The 12857-nt window shown below is 40.5% G+C and overlaps 1 long non-coding RNA gene across 1 annotated transcript; it reads left to right on the top strand.

Moving 5' to 3' along the window:
* The first annotated feature begins 5830 nt into the window (after nucleotides 1-5830).
* On the top strand, nucleotides 5831-12018 carry LOC116080688. The gene is made up of 2 exons (XR_004114544.1): nucleotides 5831-5960; nucleotides 11740-12018. It is a non-coding gene; the product is annotated as an uncharacterized LOC116080688 (long non-coding RNA).
* Nucleotides 12019-12857: the final 839 nt, after the last annotated feature.

Below are 12857 nucleotides of genomic sequence, written 5' to 3'. Positions count from 1 at the left end.
TCTCTCTCTCTCTCTCTCTCTCTCTCTCTCCTTCTTTCTTTCTTCAAAGTCTCAGTGTGTAGCCCTGATTGTCTTACAACTGACTATGTAGAACAGGCTATCATCAAACTCATAGAGATTTACTTGCCTCTGCCTTCTGAGTGTTGGGATGTGTTTCTTTTTTTTAAGATTTATTTATTATTATATGTAAGTACACTGTAGCTGTCTTCAGACACACCAGAAGAGGGCGTCAGATCTCATTACGGGTGGTTGTGAGCCACTATGTGGTTGCTGGGATTTGATCTCATGACCTTCGGAAGAGCAGTCGGTGCTCTTACCCGCTGAGCCATCTCACCAGCCCCCGGTATGTGTTTCTTAAAGACAGTGGATAACAGGGCCTTTTATTGGTGGTCATGATAACATTTACTACACACATATCATTGTAGTTTATCCTCAAATAATGTTACTTCTTTATATATAAAATTCAAGAAAATTAAAATTATTTACTTCCATCTTCTCCATTTAATTTTTGTGATTCTGTAATATTAATATCATAAAGCACTGTTACCACTTTTGCCTTAAAATATGCATTTTAAAAATATTTTAAGATTATGCATACATGTGTGTGTGTTCGTGTGTGTGTTCATGTGTTTGTGTGTGTATGTATCTGCGCATGTGAGTGTAGGTGCCTGTGGAGGCAAAAGAAAAAGTTGTTTCCATTGGAGCGTAGTAGCAGGCAGTTATAAGACACCTGCTGTATATTCCAGGAACTGAACTTTGGTCCTCAGAAAAAGTCACATGCACTCTTAAACTGCTGAGCCAACTCTGAAGCCACCATGCATATGTTTTAAAGAAATCTCCTCTGTACAGGTTCACATGCTTATCATTCTTGGACTACTTTATTACTTTTGTAGATCTGAAGATCTGTGAGGTAACATTTTCTTTGGGGCTGAAAACTTCCCTTTGTTACAGCAAAGGTTGATCATTGTAGATTCTCTCAACTTTTGTTTGTCTAAAAATATTTTTATTTAGCTTTTATTTATTTTATTTAATTAATTATTTTATTTTTTTTTTTGGTTTTTAGAGACAGGGTCTCTCTGTATAGCCCTGGATGTCCTTGGAACTCACTCTGTAGACTAGGCTGGCCTCGAACTCAGAAATCCTCCTGCCTCTGCCTCCCAGGTCCTGGGATTAAAGGCATGCACCACCACTGCCCGGCTTAACTTTTATTTTCTTAAGTTTTTTATTTTTTTATTGGTTATTTTATTTATTTACATTTCAAATATTATCCTCCTTTCCAGTTAAAGCCCCTGGCTGCTCCCTCATACCCCTTGCTTCTATTTTAAAAAATAGTTTTGATGGGTATGGATGTTCCTGTTTTCTTTCCTTTCTGTAGCATTTTAGGATGTCACCTGTGACTGCTGTTCTCATTGTCATGTCACTGGTTCTCTGCTGTGATGTCACTGCGGTTTTCATTGTCAATGTCACTGTGTCTCCACTGTGATGTCACTGTGTCTCCGCTGTGATGTCACTGTGTCTTTAATCTGATGTCACTGTGGCTCTAATGTGTATTTCTGTTGACTGGCTTTCCCCTAGCTCTAGGTCTTATTTTACTATCCTATTTCTTTAATTGGTTACTTTCTTTTTGGATAAGATAGAGATACAGCAAGAAGTATCCCATTGTGAAGTCAGTTTTTGGAATTTTCTTCTAGTAGGATTTTGTTGAACAGTTGAGCCGTGTGTAGACTGACCTGCACACTTGCAGCTTATTTTTAGTGCAGGCCCACAGAATCCTCACTGTGGCGTAACTTAGCCCTAATACTTGTGGATGCCTTCTGAATGCTCTGCTTGTTCAGTATGAAGCCTTTAGCACTGCTGGTTAGAATCTGCATGCTTCATAGAAATTATTCAGCCCACAGCTCCTTGGTCAATTTTTTTTAACATACAGCTCTTTTCTGCCCGATTCACAGTTCCTTACCACACAGATGCAGAAGTGGAAATTCTGCCAAAGACTTCAGGGGCCCCCTATGTGGATTTCTAGAGTTTGTTTCCAATATAAATTTCTCTTCTCTTTCTGGTGCTCTGGCTTGCATGGTGAAGCTGCCTCAGTTTCTCTAAACAGTACATTGTCCCTTCAATTCCCAGAGATCATGTGGTCTGCTTGGATTTCACTTTCTTGTACTTGTTTAGTATCTAGGCAGAAAGCAGGATGTTGTAGCATGTAACATTATTTATTTCCTTTCTTTCCTGAATTATGTCCTATGTAGTGTTGAAGCCCATGTTTGACAATAATCCTTTTCTTCCATCCCCTCCTTTATTTGTCTCTTCTGTTTCTCTCCCTTCTCCCTCTTTTGTTCTATATGCTCTCCCATAGCCCAGACTGACCTTGGATTTTCTATGCAGCGGAGGATGAGGTAGAACTATTGATACTCCTGCCTTCACTTCGTTAATGCTGGATCATGCCTGGCAATACATTTTTTTTCTCATATATATTGCCTCATTGAAAAAAGCAGTTTATAGCAAAAATTCAGGTCTAGTACCCAATAGTATATCATATACTAAATAGACTTTATAAAATTCTATTTTTAGGCAAAGTCAAACAATCTTTTTCTGTTACTCTTCTTAGTCACGTATGATCTGATGACTGATGAACTAAAAAAAAAAAAAAGCTATTTTAATTCAGTCTTGAGAAATTAAGAATTTTCAAGAAGATAACTTGATATTTAGAGTTACTTTGATGTACCTTTTCCTTGGATCAAGTTTTTTTTTTCTTTTTTAGCAAATATCAAAATAACCTACCTGCACTTTTGAACTCACTCTCTTCTTGTCTACAGAAAGTAAACCCAAAACAGCTGGAGGAGAGACATATCTGGTCAGAAAGGATTATACTGCTCTGAACTGCCAGTGACCGCTTTGTGCAGAGCCACTTGTGTGGCACATAAAGAAGAGTCTCTTATTGCTGTCTTGGCCAGCACTGTGATTTTATGTTCCTATGGTTTGGAAGCTTGGATTTAGAATAAGCCATGGTACCTGGCTGACAAACCAGCCAGCATAAATGTGCTAACCATACCCTGGCATGGGTATGGTGGTCTGGTATGTTGGCTGGCTTCTGAGAAGCGATACACAGAGAGGCCTCACACACAGATCACCACTATCTACATCCTCTGAAAGCGCTGGAATCTGGAACTGGAGCAAGTTCATTGCTTCCTATTTTTACTGGAAATAGACCAAAGAACATGCTGAAGTCTCTTTACTCAGCCCAACTCCCATCATGCAATGCAAGACTGTTTGCTAAGCTATTAGAGTTTTTAGCTGGGTGGGCTTTGGGAGATCTAAGTCTATCTACCATCTACTTATCATCTATCATATCTCTATCTCTACCTACCTACCTATCTATCTATCTATCTATCTATCTATCTATCTATTATACATCTTAGTTTGTTTAAGCTACATTTCTTTTTTTTTCTTCTTATTTTTATAGAATGTAATTCTGGCTGGTCTGAAACTATGTAGGTCAGACTAGCATCAATCTCATAAAGACTCATCAGCCTCTGCCTTCTGAGTTCTGAGATGTGTTTATACATATTTGTATATAAATATATGTATATATACATGTGTTAGTTATAAGTTATGTGATGGTTTAATATAGAGATGGAACTAGTGAAACATATTTTAGAATATTTTTATTTTCTCTCTGACAATTTCATACATGTATATACAACCAATCATGATAAAATCAAACCCAAATACTCCCTCAAAACTTCCTGCACCAAACTTTATATCTTCTTCTTCATAAAAAATTTTTAAAAATGTATAATTCACTGAGTCTATTTAGTGCTTCTTGCATATGTGTGGGTATGAGACCATGACCCAAGTATAAGCAGTCCTATCCCAGAGAAAAATAATTACTCCTACCCTGGCAGCTATCATTTACCATAACTTGTCACCTATGGGTGGGGCCTCATGACACCCTCATTGTGCTGGAATGTTGATTCAAATGATCTTGGGTTGATTGTATACATGTAACCATGGCTACTGTAAGTTCATGGGTGTGGCGCCATGCCATATCCAGAAGCCAGAGCTGCTCTCTGTCCTTTGGGTCTTACATTCTTTCTGACACCTCTTTGGTGATGTTCCCCGAGTCAAGAGAGGATGGATATGGATGTCAAATGTAGGACTGCACATGGCCACTCATTTTCAGCACCCAGACCAGTTATGAGTCTTTTGGGTGCTTGTTGATACTTCAAACAGAGGTTTCTCTGACTAAGGTGAAGGGTGGCACTAATGCATGGGTATAAATATAAACATTTAGAAGGCATTAAAACAAAACGTCAATTTATCCAAAAAATAAAAAATAAAACACAGTGGGAGGTTTCCCTTATAAGGCTTACAACTCCCACCCAAATATGGGCTTTTGACCAGGTGTGAATTCCCTTCTGAGGGCCAGGCCTTCTTTCAATTAAATCAGAAAACAGTGGGATAGCTCCTGATAGTCATACCACTACAGTACTGGTAGGCATACCTTGCCTGGTAGATCAGTATTGTAGTGTATTGGGCCTACTATTTAGCTAATATCACTGATGGCTTTTCTACTCCAGTAGCTGGCAGATGGACTTCCTTCAATGTGATAGCTAGCTGGCACAGAAGATGTTTCCAGGCAACCTCTGTCTTGACTTCTCTTTATCATTCAACTAAAGTGTGTTGTTTCTTCAGCAAATGAGTCTTACCATCTGGCTATGGTGGGCAACTCAAAGTCATGGCAATAGCCTGTTGTTTGGGCGATCTTAACTCATAGGGAAGTGACTGTGGCCTTCTTAACTCATAGGGAAGTGACTCACAGAAAAGTATCAGATATCTGGGACTGACATTTTAATTTAATAATCCATGTCCTATGGGAGAAGCATTGCCAATCCATGCATGGTACTTCTGTCCAAACTTTTTTAAAAATATTACACTTTTTGAATTAGCTTACAAAGAGGTGCATTTCCACAGACCTTTTATATATCTCGAGTTTTGGTTTCAACATTGGTTAAAATTTTAATCCTGCCTGGTACCTTTTGCCATGCAAAAGTAATTTATTCTCCCACCTTCCCAATTAGACTCCCTCTTCATTGCTTCAGAAGTTAGCTGAAGTTGAGTTCTCTTAGAGGTAGGAGCTTGCGTGCAAATATGGTCTGGAAAGATACCGCACAGGATCTAGGAGAACTGAATGATTGACTAGTGTGGAAACCAGCTGTTAGCTCTTTCGTCACTGTGGCTAACACCTGAGAGAAACAGTTCAAAGGAGAAAGGGTTTATTTTTGCACCTGGTTTCAGTGTATGCAAGGCTGCTCTATGTTTCTGGGCTATGGGTGAGGTAGAGCATTACGGCCAAAGGGCAGGTGGGGTACAGATGCGTACTTTGTGACAAGTACGAAGCAGTACAGAGAAATAAGAAAGGTCCAGGGGCAGGTACCCTGTAGAGGTACCCCCCAGTGGACCACTTCCTACTTAGAAGGACAGGGTACAGTTAGAAGAAATTCCAAGTGAATCAGTGAAAATAGAATGGAATAGAGTAGGTATGGGATCAGCTTGTATTCATTGGTGTAGGTGGATTTAGCAGAGACTCTGGATGAACTGTGATAGTCTAATTGGCTGTAAGTGGCTCTGAATGTTCCTTACTGCTTGACTGAAGCTTGGATGGCATGTGGTGGCCTACATTCTTTAAGAGTGAGGTGTCAGAACCCCTGTGACATAATGTAGAGTAGAGGTCAACAAATCTATGGGTCAAATCTGTGAGTTGAAAGTGACTTTTTTTATTATTGTGATGTCATTGGGAGGGAGGAAGAGGCATGGGGGTAGGAAGATGAGGAGGAGAGAGGGGAGAATGAAGGGAAGAGGGCGGGATAGTAAGCACAAGAGCCAAGGAAGGACTAGACGAGCTGTCTGGACATTCACAGGAGACGTGCGAAGTCTTCTGACACAAAGGAAGCCATCCAAAGGTGTGCACACGCTTGGAGTTGTATGTATTCGTATGTGTTTAGAGTTAACAATGTGAAAAAGCATCTTCTCTACATTTTTCAGATGTGTTTGCAGCTGAGGGTGAGGCCAAACATCACTGGGGAGGATAGGTCATCTATTGTGTCCCTGGTTGCTCTGAAAGAGAGGGAACCTATACAAGACTCTAGCTACTCTCAATGCCCTTGGCGTCCCGTGTGGGGTGGGGACATGTGTTAAAAGCACTGTGAGCCTTTGGTAAGGACCAGTGTGTCTTCTTCCTTTAGTGGAGCTAGATGTCAGGGATTAAAGAGAGAATGTGGACATTACTGGAGCCTGATCTTCAAAACACCGTATTCAAGCTGAGGTAAGATTCCCTACAATAACGGAGTTGTGTACAGCTATACACACTTATTTAATACTGAAGCTGATGAGATAGTTGCTGATTGGGTATTTAGTTTCCATAGTTACCATCGTTCTTTTTTGGGGAGAAATCTTGCTTCTTTTCCAGCTTACCTTTTCCAATTCACATACTTTTAATAAAGGCTGTGTTTGTATTTCCTGTCCCTCCAATGGTAATGAGAGAGTTTATTTTATAATGTGCATGAACTGGCAGCTTCTCAGAAAATAAGCATTGTTGTCAGAATGAAGTCATCTGTTTGGAGAGCAAAGCCCTAAGATCACTCAAGAGGCGGGAACCCAGTGCCCTCTGCAAGCTCAGCCCTTTGGCACACACAGTCATTGTCAAGACCTGTTTCCAGAGCAACTGAATTCTCTCCTGAAATGGCTTGGCAGCCAACAAGCTTTTTTTCCTGGGGGTCTGGGGTAAGTCCTTTCAAGGACTGTATTTTAAGTCAGCTTGTTCCTGATGGAAACCAAGATCACTGCCAGCTCAAGAATGTAGCACTACCCTAAAGTGGGCTCACCTAATAAATTTTTTATAGTGTGTAGACCATGGTATGTGTTTGGGGGTTGGGATCCACTTATGTTCCCATCATCCTAGAAACATGATCCTGAAGTCCAAACAGTATCTGGCCCTTTGGGTTACTTTCAGGGTAATATTGCATTTGGATACACTATACAGAGACAACAGCTTATGTGGCATAGACTTTGCATGTATTTGCCTGAATTGAGCTTGGGATAAATAGCCATTTGGTAGCACAGACTTTGCTTTCTGACTGTGGCATGGTAAAGGGTGGGGAGTGTGTGTGTGTGTGTGTGTGTGTGTGTGTGTGTGTGTGTGTATGTGTGTATGTTGTATTTGTGTGTATGTATACACACAGAGGAGAAAGGCCATACCCTGTGTCTTCCTTGATCATGTTCCACCTTAATTTGTGGAGAGGTGGTTTCTTACTGAACCTAGAGTTCATGGGCTGGGTGAGACGGGCTGGCCAAGGAGCCTCAGGAATTCACTAGTTTCTGTCTCCCCAGCTCTGGGATTTGCAGGTATCTACTGCTGTATTCAGCGTTGTTTTTTGTGGGTGCTGGGGATCTGAGGTTCTTGTGCTCAAGTGGCAAGTACCTCACTGACTGGGCTATCTTCCCAGCCCTTGTTTTAGCTTTTAAATTTTTCAAAAGTTCTAAAAACAAAACAATAAAAAGCTTAATTTAAAAACGGAAGTACAGGATGAATTGCTAGGTCAAAACCAACAGGAGTAGAATTTAATCTAAGTGCAAAGTTCCAGTGATTAGGCTTAAACAACCAGCGTCTTAAATGACTACCAGGTGGGAAACTCTTGATTGTACAGTCACAAAGACTCCTTTTCTGTTGAGGAAACCCAACTCACACCACTTCCCACCAACCCTCCCTGGAAAAAGCTGCTCTCTTAGGCCATGTGTAAACAGAATAATTTAAATCTCATTAAGAAAAAAAAAGAAAGATTAAACAGAATCCTTCATTGTTGAATGGTATCCATTAATTAAGGGCAAAAGAGTGAAAGCATTCTAAGTATGCAGCTGAACCAACAAAATTTGATATTTGGGCCATTAAGACCCAAAGTCCAGGTCAACAACTGGAAATAAAATTGGTCATATATAGCAAGTGAGAACCTAAGTGAGGAAAGACACATGGCTACACAATGCAAAGGAGAAGAGCTTGGGATCCCAAACCCAGTCTCCTCTGCTCTAGGCATGCTACACACACTCAGGCACACTCCTGATTAAACTTGGGTATGTTTTTGGTCTTCAGGGGTACTCAATAGGGAAATGGGTCTTACATGGTTACAAGCTGGTGACTGCAGCTAATGAGAAGTCAGACCCATCAGAAAGATGAGATGTAGTCCAGTGCACAGGCTTTCCATGTGTTGTGGTGGGTTATAGTTTCAAAGTGTCCTCACAATTATTATCACTTTCCCTTGCTTCTCCACTGTGGTCACTGAAGGACTGAGAGAAGAAATTGTTCTAGGTTCCTGGACCCAGCTAGGCAGTATGTATTGTCCCTTCTAGAAGCCCAGGTCTTTTAAAAAGTTGTAACCTTACATTGAAAATAAATCTGTCTTGAGTGAATATTGGTGCTGGGCAACTGAGGTGAAGTGCCTGCTTCTGGCATTTCCCTGGCGAAGTCTGAGTCACTCAGCATCCAGATGCCCGCTTCTTCTTTCCTTCCAGTGGGGCCTCCAGAGAGCTGGGAGCTGACAGCATTGCTGCTTCTCAGAAGCTGGGGGTGATGTGTTGCCCCTCCCTGACCCCATAGAGTCTAAGATACCTTTTACATCAAAGCTTCTTAGCCTGTCCGTTGTGACCTTTCAGGGTTCACAGGTTTGTGACTACCTTAGGGCTCAAATGATCCTTTCACAGCGTCCTGAATATCAGATATTTACATTATGGTGCATAGTAGTAGCAAAATTACAGTTATGAAGAGACACAAGATAGTTTTATGGTTGGGGATCACCACAACTTGAGGAGCTTGTATTAAAGGCTCTCAGCTTTAGGGATGGTGAAGACACGGACCTCTGTGAGGCAGGAGAAATTGACCTATACTATATATGTTTCCATCTTAGTGAGGGTAATGTGAAAAAAATCAAAACCAAAAGATAAGAATAAGATAAGATTAATTACTCAAAAGATAATGGAGGGCACTGAAGTTATTTCCAAACTAATTCTCTCCCTGAAGCACTGGATTTTATTTGAGAAAGCAGTTTATCCAGACAGATTAGTACTTTGGGACGGGCATCTTCTTGACATGCTTAGTTTAAGGTATGCATATTTGAGCACATCTAATCTAAGGCTCAGGACTGGAAGATAGTTGACACAGTCCTGGGCTTAGCTCAAGGACTTGTTTAAAAACACTAAGGTGGTAGATATGCTTGATGTGGGTATGACTTCCCACAATCATATGCAAATGTGTTCCAGACTGTCTAAAAGAGTGAGTCAGAGGCTGGAGAGATGGTTCAGCAGTTAAGAGCACTGACTGCTCTTCCAGAGGTCCCGAGTTCAATTTCCAGCAACCACATGGTGGCTCACAACCATCTGTAAGGAGATCTGACTCCTTCTTCTGGTGTGTTTGAAGACAACTACAGCGTCCTCATATAAATAAAAGAAATAAATCTTAAAAAAAAAAAAGAATGAGTCAGAGTGGCAAGGGTATTTTTAAATTTTTGTAAAGAGCTGTTTCTCTCCCTTCCATTAGATAGATGTGTTTAACCTTTTTTTTTAACATTTGTTCTTCCATCATACATTACATCTTGACCACAGTTTCTCTTCCCTCCATTCTTCCCAGCCCCTCCCACTACCTCCACTCTCACTCAGACCAATTCCTACTGTTTCCCTTCTAAAAAAAAGAGAGAAAGAAATATAAATAAATAAATAGATAAATAAATAAATAAGTAAAGGAAAGAAGGAAGGAAGAAAGGAAGGAAGGAAGGAAGGGAGGGAGGGAACAAAGAAAGAAAGAAAGAAAGAAAGAAAGAAAGAAAGAAAGAAAGAAAGAAAGAAAGAAAGAAAGGAAGAAGTGAAGAAAGAAAGAAAGCAGGGATGCTGTGGATGTCCACCAAACATGGGCTAAAAGATACAATAAGATAGGGCATAAACCTATCTGGTCACAGCTGGACATAGCAACCCAGTAGGAGGAAAAGGGTCCCAAGTACAGCCAAAAGATTCAAAGATAGCCCCATTGCCATTGTTGGGAGTCCCACAAGATCACCAAGCCACACAGCCATAACAGCATGCTGAGGACCTATCTCAGACACATGCATGCTCAGTGGTTGCCACCTCAGTCTCTGTGAGGCCCTATGAGCTCTGCTTAGTTGAATCTGTGGGCCATGGTCTCTTAGTATCTTTGACCCTTCTGGCTTTACAATACTTCCTCCACATTTTCTGGTGATTCCCCCGACTCCACCTAGTTTTAATTGAAACAAGAAGGAAGTTCTGAAGGACTATTAATATAGGGGTTTTGGCATATGTCTACCTTTCTAAGGCATTAACAGATCTACAGAAATAATTCTCTACAGGCCATTATCTTTCTACAGGGTACACATGTTGGGGGTAATTGAATGATGGGAGACTTCTATCTTTTCTCTCCACTGTCCTTCCTCATTTGCTTCTTTCCTGCTCACACTTCTGGCTCACGCAGACTATTCTGTATTGTATACATGGCAACCCTGGCTCTCTAGTGTGCACTCATACTCTGGCTTTTTTGGTCAACTTGGTGTTCTCCAGCATACAGTTTCATTGTTGCTCCTGATATGGATTCTCTTGATGTCATCTGTAGACCCTGTGCAGAGTGGGGGCAAATCTCAGCCTCTTAAACCAGTCCTGCAGGCTCCTTCACTTTAATTACTCACTTCAACACCATCTCTTTGCTCCCACCTCTTTCCACTTTGGCCATATGTCATTCCACAGAAAGCTAATTGGAAGATGGAAGTTGCCTGCATTGAGTTTACTCAGTCATTACAACCCTAAAAAGTATTTATTAAGTGCCTAATTGTGCATGGTGCTGACCTAATGGCGTGAAAATCATAATCCCTGGTATTTCAGACACTGAATGCCATTATACTCATTATCTCCTTTAATAGACCAACACTAGGTGTGTATGTCTTACACTTTCATCTAAGGGGATGTGGGAAACTTCTGCCAAACTTGCACTTGTGTGCAAGTTGAGGCTCAATCAAGCTTGCCTGGAGTTTGCTCTGTATCATAGACTACTCTTAACTTTGTGACAACCCTACTGTTTTGGCCACCCCAAGCACTGAAAGTACAGGTGTGAGCCACCAGGCCCATCTTAGGAGACCCATTTTAAAAATATTATATTTTCATATTTATTTTATGTGTATGTGATTATGTACACGTGTGCAGGTACATGCAGAATCTAAAAGAGCTTGTTGGATCCCCTGGGGCTGGAGTTATAGGCAGTTTGTGAGTTACTTTATGTGAGTGCTGAGAACCTAACCCAAGTTCTCTGCAAGAGCAGCAAGTGCTCTCAACCTCTGAGCCATCTATATATTTTAAACTTGGAAGTTATGATGTATTTATTGTTTTGAAAAACATTAAAGAATGACTAAAAAGAAATCTGAGGTAAATTTTAAATTTCTGACTGAGTTTTGGAAGGAGGACTCTCTTTGTTCTCATAAATATGTTTTACTGAATTCTCTTAATGACTTTCGTATGAAAGCTAAGATATTTCATAGCCAGAGTCTATCCTATCTTGGATGGGGATTTAATGCCTTCACTTTGCCTTTTTTTTTGTTGTTATTTTTACATATTTAATTGCAGGTATTCTGGCCCTTTTTGGGTAGTGTAAGTAGATAAATGTGAAAATATTTATTTACACCAATCCTTGTCTTTTAGAGCTTCAAATGAGAGAACCTGCAATCGCCCAGCTATGCAGCACCCCATGGCAGGACTTACCCTCTTCTTGAAAAGCGAACATTCACTTGGTGCATGGCTGGCCAACACTGCAGTTATAAAAGCTTGTGCAGATTGAGCATTTTGAAAAGATTATCCTACCAGCTTAAATGTGATCATGGAACATCTGTGAATTCAGTGTTCACTTCAAGGAAAATGCTGTTGGCTTTGTCTTCCTCTCCAAGTCGTACTAAGCATTGAAGCACAGAGATGTCTCCCTGAGCTGTCATTATTGCTTCTTCAAGTGTCTTTTCTTCCTTTCATGTTTTGTGGTGAAGTTAGGATGTCAAATAGTACGGAGTTTAATGTCAAATAGTGCAGAGTTTAATGAAGACTATAGTAAGAGTCTTCCAATTGCTCTGGTTTTGTTCAAAGACCTAACTTCTTTTTGTTGTGTTCCTTCAAAACAAGAATTCCCAAACCCTTACAGATGGCAACTAAACATTTAAACAAACAAACCGATCTCAGATTTAGCTAGAGGGTGGGTTTACTTTGAACAGTTCTGTGAATGGTCTGGACTATGTTATTGCCATGTGGTGATTTCTGAATTTCTGATGTTGCTCTAATTTTGTGGGATCTCAGTGTTTACAGGTCACTCTTGGCCCCTGCCCCAATGTCATTAAAACAAAACAAGTGGTCATGTTGGAGATAAGTGGAAACATCCCTGCTTAGGCTTGGGCATGACTGAATGTCAAGTTCTTCTTCCTCTATTTGTTGAAGAATGAACAGATATAAAGCAATCAAAAGTTTCCTTTGCTGGGTGCGGGGTGGGGGTGAGGGTGACATTCATTTTCTTAATCCTGAGATAGGAGGATTGCTGTGAGTTTGAGATCAGGTTGGACTACATAAAAAGACCCTATCCAGAAAGGGGAAAAAGCTTCCATGTTCTAGAGTCAAGATGTAGAGTCACACAATATCCATGAGTCTATGTTTCAAAATGCCCTGTGGATTCCCAAAATCTTGGCTATATCCTATCTTGTTATGTAGCTATGTGCCAGCCACAACATTTAATTCATAAGTGAGGCACAGCAGAGAGACAGGTAGTATAATCTCTATATATA

Source organism: Mastomys coucha, unplaced genomic scaffold, assembly GCF_008632895.1.
Source record: "Mastomys coucha isolate ucsf_1 unplaced genomic scaffold, UCSF_Mcou_1 pScaffold6, whole genome shotgun sequence".
NCBI classification, from domain to species: domain Eukaryota; kingdom Metazoa; phylum Chordata; class Mammalia; order Rodentia; family Muridae; genus Mastomys; species Mastomys coucha.
Note: the sequence above shows the minus strand (reverse complement) of the source record. Positions and strands in the feature narration are given on the sequence as shown.